Source organism: Cibotium barometz, chromosome 1 (genome assembly GCF_041138505.1).
Source record: "Cibotium barometz isolate CiBa-2024 chromosome 1, ASM4113850v1, whole genome shotgun sequence".
NCBI classification, from domain to species: Eukaryota; Viridiplantae; Streptophyta; class Polypodiopsida; order Cyatheales; family Cibotiaceae; genus Cibotium; species Cibotium barometz.
This window is the reverse complement of record NC_141046.1, coordinates 49,981,250-49,990,761: the sequence shown is the minus strand read 5'-3', so window position 1 is coordinate 49,990,761 and position 9,512 is coordinate 49,981,250.

Genomic DNA, 9,512 nt, shown 5'->3' with positions numbered 1-9,512 from the left:
GCTAAAGGTGTTTCGCGGTGTTATCTTGTATCACCCCACACCTCAAGATTTTAGGCTTTCTTGTCATATTTATAGACTTCTTAGAGGTTTTATTCTGAGTAGTAAGATTGTAGCACCTTTAGCGGCGGCGATAAGGGAACAATTGTATCGTGGGTGCCAGTAGCCCAGTATCGCCATCTCATGCTTATACCACGAAGGTTTTGATTTTCTGGAGCCATGTTTCTCTATGTATATATTGCAAACCTTATGTAAATGATGAATGTTTGTGAAAAATTTCCATTTATCTAAGTGAATTGACTATCAGACATCGAGTTTAAAGAAATAAGAGGCGTATGTCGTAGATCTGTAATAAGATCGATTATCTTGTTCAAAGTAATTATTTTTGAACTTCTTAAGTCTTAGGATCTTGATGTGACGAAATCAAATAGAAATTTAACGATGTATCGTTTTGGCATAATCATGAGACGTGCGAACCGTGGTGGTAGATAGCCAGATCCTCCACCGATGAGAAAGAGCTTGACCCCGATGTTCGCAAAGCCCTTCACAAATCTCAGTCAAGTCCCTTCAAGGGTGAAGGGAAAAACTTGGGCGAGGCTGTGGGGAAAAGTGGATCGAAGCAATGGAACAATACTTCGATGTCACTAGATACAATGAGAAAAGTAAAGTGGCTCTTGCAAGGCTAAAGATAGTAGAAACAGCCAGAGTAGCATTGAGAAACCACTATGAGACAAACCATCTGGATCGGAATACCCAGACATGGAATGATCTCAAGATATACCTAAGGAAGAGATTATGTCCTCCCGGTTTCTTGGAAACTAAGATGAATGAATTCTTGGAGTTAACCCAAGGGAGCAAAACTATTGAAGAGTATCTATCACCAGGCATTCGCTCTTCTCCTCAAAGTACTCACCACCGCTAGACGAAGAGCAACTCATGGTTCATTTGAGGAATGAACAAAACTTTGGACACCCTAGTAAAGAATGCCAAGCTAGTTTCCATGGCTGAAGTAGTAAGGATGGTGAAGGACTTTGCCAAGGACTTTATTGTTAAGGTCCCACCAAAGCCAGCTCCCTCATCCTTTAAAAGGTTCCAAACACTGGGAAGTTCTTCCAACCTTCCGCCTCTCCAAAGAGACATCAAGGTCCCAATCAAAACCAAGAGACAAGAAGTTTCAGAAATAAAGGAAGACCTTTTCCTCAAAGCTCTTTTTCAGGAACTCCGACTCTTTCTAGAATGCATAGGGAAGAGCTTCGAAGTGAAAACAGGTGTTTCGGTTGTCAAGGGTTTGGGCACGAGCTCAAGGATTTCCCAACTCCTATGGGACAAGGAAGCCAAGATCCCAGAGTTCAGAGACCGAAGTTCAGAGACCGACTCTTTCATATCAGTCCAATCAGGTTTCCCCTTGCCAAAATCAGGGCAACCCCAAAAGAGTGCTAGCTCAGCCTGCAGCCTCAACGCAAAGTAGTCTCAGAACTCCCTCCCAAAATTGGGGAAACCAAAGAGAGAGAGTTCCACCTCTCAGACTGCAGCAGCTAGAGCCATCACAATTGCTGAGGAAGTGGAGGAAGAAAAAGGATAGACCTATGCCACCATTGAGCATCAAGGGCCGAATCGTCAATTCTCAATCCTCCAGAATCCAGCACAGTACAAGGGTAAGCAATTCAAGATTTTGATTGATTCAGGCAGTACACATTCTCTTATTTCCCCAGGATGTTTGTGTAAGTTAGTCCTAAATCAAAAATTAGGGAAACCTATGCAAGTGGAATTGGCGAGTGGAAAGATTCTTTTCACACACCTTGAGACATACTATATTTAGTTTAATCTAGATGGGAACGTAACAGATTGCCAGCTCAGAGTCCTACCCTTGGGAATCTATGATGGAATCCTTGGAATGGATTGGCTCCATAAGAATCAGGTTGGCATTCACTGTCACAATGGAACCATTTCTTTCCTCGACCTGCATTGGGAATCGAGTCCAAGGAACTGGAATTTTTGGATCCCCAGTTTTGTAATTAGTCAAAGCTTCTAAATTGTTGAAGGGACTCAAAAAGAGGCAAGCTGTGTATGTCATTAAAATGAATCTAGTGGACAGAAAATGCAAGGCTACAGAACTAGAATGGCTAAGTGAATACGCTGATGTATTCCTAGAAGAGCTGACTGAGATGCCTCCGACTCATGAAGTAGATCATGAGATAGAGATAACCCTCGGAGCTCAGCCAGTAGCCCAGCGTGCATACAAAATGCTAGTTCCAGAAGCCATAGAACTTAAGGAGCAATTAAGACAATTTCTAGAGCAAGGATTCGTAAGACCCAGTGTTTTACCTTGGGGTGCACATATTCTCTTTCAAAAAAAGAAAGATGGAACGTTAAGACTCTGTATTGATTACAGAGAATTAAATCAGTTAATAATTAAAAATAAGTATCCTATCTCTAGGATCAATGAACTTCTGGATCGGTTAAGTAAAACCCAAATGTTCACAAAGATAGATCTCAAATCTAGGTATTACCAAATCAGAATCAAGGAACAAGATATCCATGCCATTTGGATTAACTAATGTCCCAATGACGTTTATCGCCTCATGCACAGGACATTCTCAAAGAATACTTGGATGAATTTGTTCTTGTCTTCTTTGATGACATCCTCGTATACTCTAATAATGCAGCAGATTATGAAGATCATGTATGTGAGATGTATGTGAGGTTCTGGAGATCTTAAGGAAGCACCAACTCTTTGCAAAGAAGAGAAAGTGCACTTTCTCTGTTGACTATGTAGAATACTTGGGATTCATAGTATCTAAAGATGGGATTTCTCTTGACCGCACTAAAATCCAAGCAGTTGTGGAGTGGCTAGAGCCCAAAACAGTGAAAGAAGTCAGAGGATTCTTGGGACAAACCGGATGGTAGAGAATCTTTATACCCAGGTATGCTCAGATAGCATCCCCTTTGACTAACCCTCTCAAGAAGAGCATCCTACTTTAGTGGACTTCTATGTGTCAAAGTGCTTTTGACAAGCTGAAGATAGCCTTAGTATTCAACCTTGTCCTAAAATTGCCAGATTTTTCCTTAACCTTTGAGGTAGTGACATATGCCAATGGTTTTGCCCTAGGAGGTGCTCTAGCCACTAGGACTCAAAAAGGATGTACTTGATCATGTGTGGCAATGCTTAATGTGTCAAAGAGTCAAGGCAGAGAGAGAGTCAAGATGCCAAGAAAGCTACATCCCTTGGACATTCCACAAATGAAGTGGGAATGTATCAGTATGGATTTTGTTACTGGATTACCGTTAATCCAATCAAGTTACAACTCCATTTTTGTGGTAGTTGACAGATTGACCAAGGTTGCTCATTCGATTTTAGTAATAGAAACCTACTTTGCAGTGGATGTTGCCATAGTCTTCCTCAACAAGGAGATTTTCAGACTGCATGGCTTACCCAGAAGAATAGTAAGCGACAGAGATTCTAAGTTCACATCAAGGTTCTGGACTACATTCTTCTTCGAAGCAGTAGAAACTTCCTTGGATCTTAGTATAGCTTATCATCTAGAGATAGATGGTCAGTCTGAAAGAGTAAACCAAGTAATTGAAGATATTCTTTGGTCATGCTGTGGGGGGGGCAAGGAACCCAAAAAGTGGCTAAGCTACTTACATCTAATGGAGTTTGCTTACAATGCCTCTTATCATCAAAGTATCGGGATGAGCCCATTCAAAGCTCTGTATGGACAAGATTACCTCACGCCATTAACATGGTCCCCGATCCATTCATAGGGTTGAGATATCTAGACAGATGCTTAATGATATGGAGTAGCAAATGCAGGCAATCTGTAAAGATATCAAGGCTGCCCAAGATAGACAAAAGCAGTATGGTGACAAGAAGAGATTGGAGAGAGTGTTTGAAGAAGAAGATATGGTTTCTATTCATGTACGGCCCAAGAGAAGTTCTTTATCTCTAGGGAAGTACAAAAAGCTATCTCCAAGATACTGTGGGCCGTATGCCATTACTAAGAAAATAGGAGATCTAGTTTATGAACTTCTTCTGCCTCCCCATCTCAAGGTACATAATGTATTCCATGTCAGTTTACTTAAAAAGTATGTACCCAGCCTGAGTCACGTGCTTCATGGATGAACAGTTGATTTCTCTGACTCAAGGCTAGATGGTACTCCAACTTGAAGAAATCCTTGACGTTTGGAAGAAGGTTCTCAGGAGTAGAGTCCTCAGAAAATTTTTGGTTAAGTGAAAGTTCTATCCTTTAGAGGACGCCACTTGGGAGAAATAAGAAGAGCTGATAAAGGACTATCCCCACTTTGGGAGATGAGGACATCTCGCGTTTTTCAAGTGGGAGAGGATGTAAGATTCCTCCTGAGCCCTAAAAGATGTATAAGCTCTCACCTCAGTCTCCTGTAATCATCCCCTATTTCAGAATGCAAGAAACTATTGTTTTTCCTTGTTTTGGCTTACAGAGAGAGGTAATTCAGAATTGAGATATTTCTTGATACAAAGTTTCTCCTAATATCTAAGATGAATTTCCTTGAAACAAAAGTTCAAAAAGAATTTTCCAATGTACATTAGGAATTAATTGAATATGTGTATTAAAGGCCTTAGCCTAAGTGTCCACATTTTTAGAAATTTTTGGATTAAGATCCAAATATGGTTCCAAAGGGCCAATAGGATTAATCCAAGTGTTCGGATGACAAAAATGCAAAGAATAAAATAAAATACCCTGAAAAATAAGTAAATGCTCACATAAGATGAAGAGTTAACTGAGTACAAGGTTTATTAGTTTAAAAATAAGATTTATTAGTAAAAATAATAAGATATTTTAGTAAAATGATGACTTTTGACACCTCAGTAAGGAGGGAGAGCCCCATCAAGTAGGTGCCTTTTTTATCATCATTACTTGGCTTTTTTAATTCAAAAAAATGAGATATTTTTATCTCTCCTCTCTCTTGGTGCAGACTGGATCAAAAAGGGAGCCAAACTGATCCAAATCTTGCCCAAATTGGGTCAAACTGAAGTTGGAAGCATCTAGAACCCAGTTGGACTTGGTTAGTGGCCTCCCTCACCTATAAATAGACCCTCATTCCTTTGTATTATCATCTTTGCGTAACTACATGCTAGTATTATCTTCAATTTAGCATAATTCTATTATCCCTCTATTTTGCCTCTTCTTTTGGGAGCTTTGGAGCTTCTCTATTCTCCATCCTCTCTTGGAGATTACCTTCCCCCTCTTGGTGGCCAAGGACTTGCTTGTGGGTTTCACTTCTTTCCAAAGAATCAAGCCAAAATCAAGGGTAAGCTCTAATTTAATGGTTTTTTTCTGTTCCTCTCAATGATTTTCTTCTTCTTAACCCCTCTAAATCTTTAGAAGCTTTCAATGGAATGGTTTTCTCTTGAAATTAAGTTTTCCAATGATTCATAATGTTTAATTAAATTAACGCTAGTCTTTATGCTTAATTATAATGTTTCTTTTAAGAAAATATCTCTTTCGAAAAGATTTATCATCTTTATTATTAGATCCTTCTTAGAAGGATGAATCTCAATGATAATCTCTTTATTTTAATCAAAACTCTAGGCTTGATAAGCTAGAGAGAGAGATTAGATATTTTCATGATTTTTAATCTAGTAAAAATGATGGTTAATTCTTTTTAGCTTGATTATGAGTAAGAAAAATCATATTAACTCATTCTAAATTGAAAGAGGGTTATGCTAACATTTTTAGAAATGAGGAATGGTTGTTTTAGAATAATCAAGAGATTTATTCATAATTATGCTTATGATTATGATTATAATTATGTTATGTATGCATAATTTAATTTTAGTCTAAAAGAAGAGTTCTATCATATTTCCATTACAAGTATTCATTTTAAAATATAAAATTGAACATTCTCAGTAAGTACAGCAAAGCTACGATAAAATTTTAAAAGATAAATCTTATTTTTATGCAAAATTTTAATAAAGCAAAAAGAGGAATCCCTATCATATTCTAGGTATAGATATTTTATGCTAAAAGAATGATTTTTATCATATTTATGGAAAATACTTTTATAGTATTTATGCATATTTATTTAATTAGAGAAAAGAGAAATTTTTGATAGATTTATTTTCATGCATAAAAATTTATATGCGAAAAGAGGAATTCCCATGATATTTAAGACTCAAACATTTAAATGTTAAAAGAGAAATTTTTCATATATTCCAAGATATGGATATTTTTATTTATTTAAAAGAAGAATTTTCATTGTATTTTAAGGAGAAAAATGCATAAATTAATTATGATGTTAAAAGTGAAGTTTTCTCCATAATTTCATGTAGGAAATTTAAATTTGTTATATTAATGTTGAGGATCAAATTGATGAAAAGAATATTTTAGAAATTTCTATGTGGATAAATTAATAAAATGATATATACTCATAATTAGATTATTAGAAGACGATTTATTTTTATAAAATCTCATTATTCTCAAAAAGAACTATTTTTTTTAATTCTATTGTGGCTAGGAAGGAATGAATTTTCTTAAAGTTGGATTTTTCCCTTACGGTTGGAAGTCACCATTTATTTTTAAGTTAATTAGAAGAAAAATCCTTAGGAATCAACGTTAGGATTAAATCGAGTAATTTATGGTTAGACCACAAACATGAGTATGGTGGGACACTAAGATACTTGCCCATCTCTCAAATCTGAATCAAGCAAAACCTCGTGACCAATTCCAAATCTTCGATACGAAGATTAGACTACTGGCTGAATTAGAGAAGTTTTCCTTAGACCGAAATCATCAAGAAATGAGTTGGGAACTCATTGAAATTGATGGGTAGATTACCCTGTTATGAGATTCGTGACTTTCATTAAGAAAGTCTCGTTTGTGAGAAAAATGGTTTTGTGGAATCAAACGCAAAAATGGGAAATTCTTACTTGCATAGAGACTCTGTTTTTTTTAAAGGATTGTTTTACGCTAGAATGCTCTGGAGGAAGCATTTGGATTACGATTTAACTAAGGAATTCGTTGCAGCTGGCGGGGAGTCCTCAAAGGACGTCGATAGCGCGACAAATCCTACCGAGGTCTTCACCAGCCTCAGTATGGTTAAAATGGTGCGCTTCCGGTACGATGGGTGAGGATCGACAAAGCGATCCCTCAGTGAAGTGCTAGGACACCTAAGTAGGATCCTAGAGGGTTCTGACCAGGTGATGCACTGGCTCGCGGTTTCTAGGACACCCATGCATATGTCGAGGAAGATATGGATGGACTGGAAAGGAATTATCTATGTGAACTAGAATTTAAGATTGGATCTTGTTGGTTGACTAGCTGGTTTTCAACAAGGAGTCCAGATGATATTTTATAAAACAATGGACTGGATATTTTGGAGGATTATGATCAGTATTGCTAGGGTTTCATTAAAAGATTGCTTTAAAGACAGCCAAATCTATGAAAAAGGCAATTGCATATTGGGTGTGTAAGTGGTGTGACTACCTTGAATTTTGCTTGAAGCGTCGGCTAGGGTTTCATTAAAAGATTGCTTTAAAGACAGCCAAATCTATGAAAAAGGCAACTTCATATTGGGTGTGTAAGTGGTGTGACTACCTTGAATTTTGCTTGAAGCGTCGGCTAGGGGACCTGGGAACTCTTTTCCTTGGTACCCGGGAGAAAATATAACCAAATTTTTATATAAAAGGATCCCACCAATATAGTGGTTTCAAGAGCGGTTGGCTAACCCATGGGTCAGTTGGGGTTAGGCTGGATCGGTGGATTCCTGCGATATAGTCAGATACCTCAAGTTACGCTAGTTAGAATAAGTCCCTAGAAGATTCTTGTTCTGTGGGAAAGAATCAGTGGGCGACTATGCCTTGCTTAAGGAGGGAAAAAGTGATGATTTCTATGAACCAAGTGCAAGTCTCTTCCTTGATCTGGGCATGCAACCTACGAGTTTGATTGGATCAGATTGGCTAGTTAAGGCCATGACCCATTAGATAAATCTCTCATTAGATGATTTTCCTGGTGGAATCGCCCGTACCTTCCGAGCGAGGGAAGTTTTTTCGGGTTCGATATCGGAGAAACCGCCGGGCTAGTCTCTTGTCCGAACATTCATGGGGGCGAGGCCCCGAGTGGGAATCCCTTCTTTACACGAGAGGTTGTTGCTTCTGTTGCCAGCACCCTAGAGGAGGCCATGCGGAGGGGGCAGGGGTCTCACATAACTAGAGAGCCGAAATGCCACTAGAATGTTATAGTCGTATCCCAATCCGGCACATTTAACACTATGGTCTAGCCAATTAATTAGGCCATTATGGATGTAAATCAGCCATGCTTAGAGCACAAGGGCATCTTTGTACTATTTCGTAATTGCACATTATGCTGTATAAAGATGTAATCAAATTTTGTACATATGGCTTTTTAGTTAGCCAATGTATTGTTAATAAAATTTGGATCATTCTATATATCCGTATTGTCTATCATTATATATATCCATCTTGTCTATTATTCCGTAAATCTGTCTTTTAAGTCTTCTTTGTTAATGTTTATAATCGGATAATATGCACAAGTTGATCTGTCTTGTATAACCGTTTCTGTTGTGCAATCTCTTGTAAATTGATAGACTATTTTTTATATCTTCTGATGTATGTTTCTATATCAAACTGATGTTTTGCTGCATGCATAACCAGAGACACTCGGTAGATTGATCGGTCCCACGACAACACTTACTTTGCAAGTATGTAGGATGAAGCTTCATAAATCAAAGCTACAATTCTAAGTAATTTTCGCACACCTTAAACCAAGTGAAGGTCCAAGGTCATCACAGTTGAGCCTCTCATGAAGAAATCAGCCCTCATGATGGTGGTGAATGGTGAAGGTAGTGAAGCATATTGTAAGATCCTTGTCCCCACCGCGCACCAAATTCAGGGGTGCTAGCAGCGGAAGTAGCACTTCTTGCATGGGGCAGGGTTCCACACTCGGGGCCTCACCCACAGATATCCGGACAAGAGACTAATCCATTGGTTTTTCCAAAACCGAACCCGAAAAAACTTCCTTTGCCCGAAAAGCACAGGCGATTCCACCAAGATAACTTTTCCCTAACGTAGTCAAAAGCCTTACGCTTTTTTCCTCATTGTTTGAGAATCACAGCCGTTGATTATTTTCCGTAGAACAATTTTTGTTTGAAATTTACTTCATCTATCGAACTAAACAGAAATTGAGTCTCGATTTACGGATCCATCAATCCAGTCTAACCCTATCCAGTCCCATGGGTTAGCCAACCGCCGAACCACTGTAGTGATGGGATCCAATTTAGGAATTTGGTTAGGTTTTGTCCCGCTTACAAGGAAAAAGAGTTCCCAAGTCCCCTAGCCAGATATTCATGCAAACATAAAACTAGTCACACCACTTACACACCCAATATGAAATTGCCTTTTTCTCAGCATCAGCTATCTTTAAAACAATCCTTTAATGAAACCATTGTCACTGATCATAATCCTCAAAATCTCTGGTTGAATCCTTATTTCCAATCATTCCTTCATCGCTGTACTTATG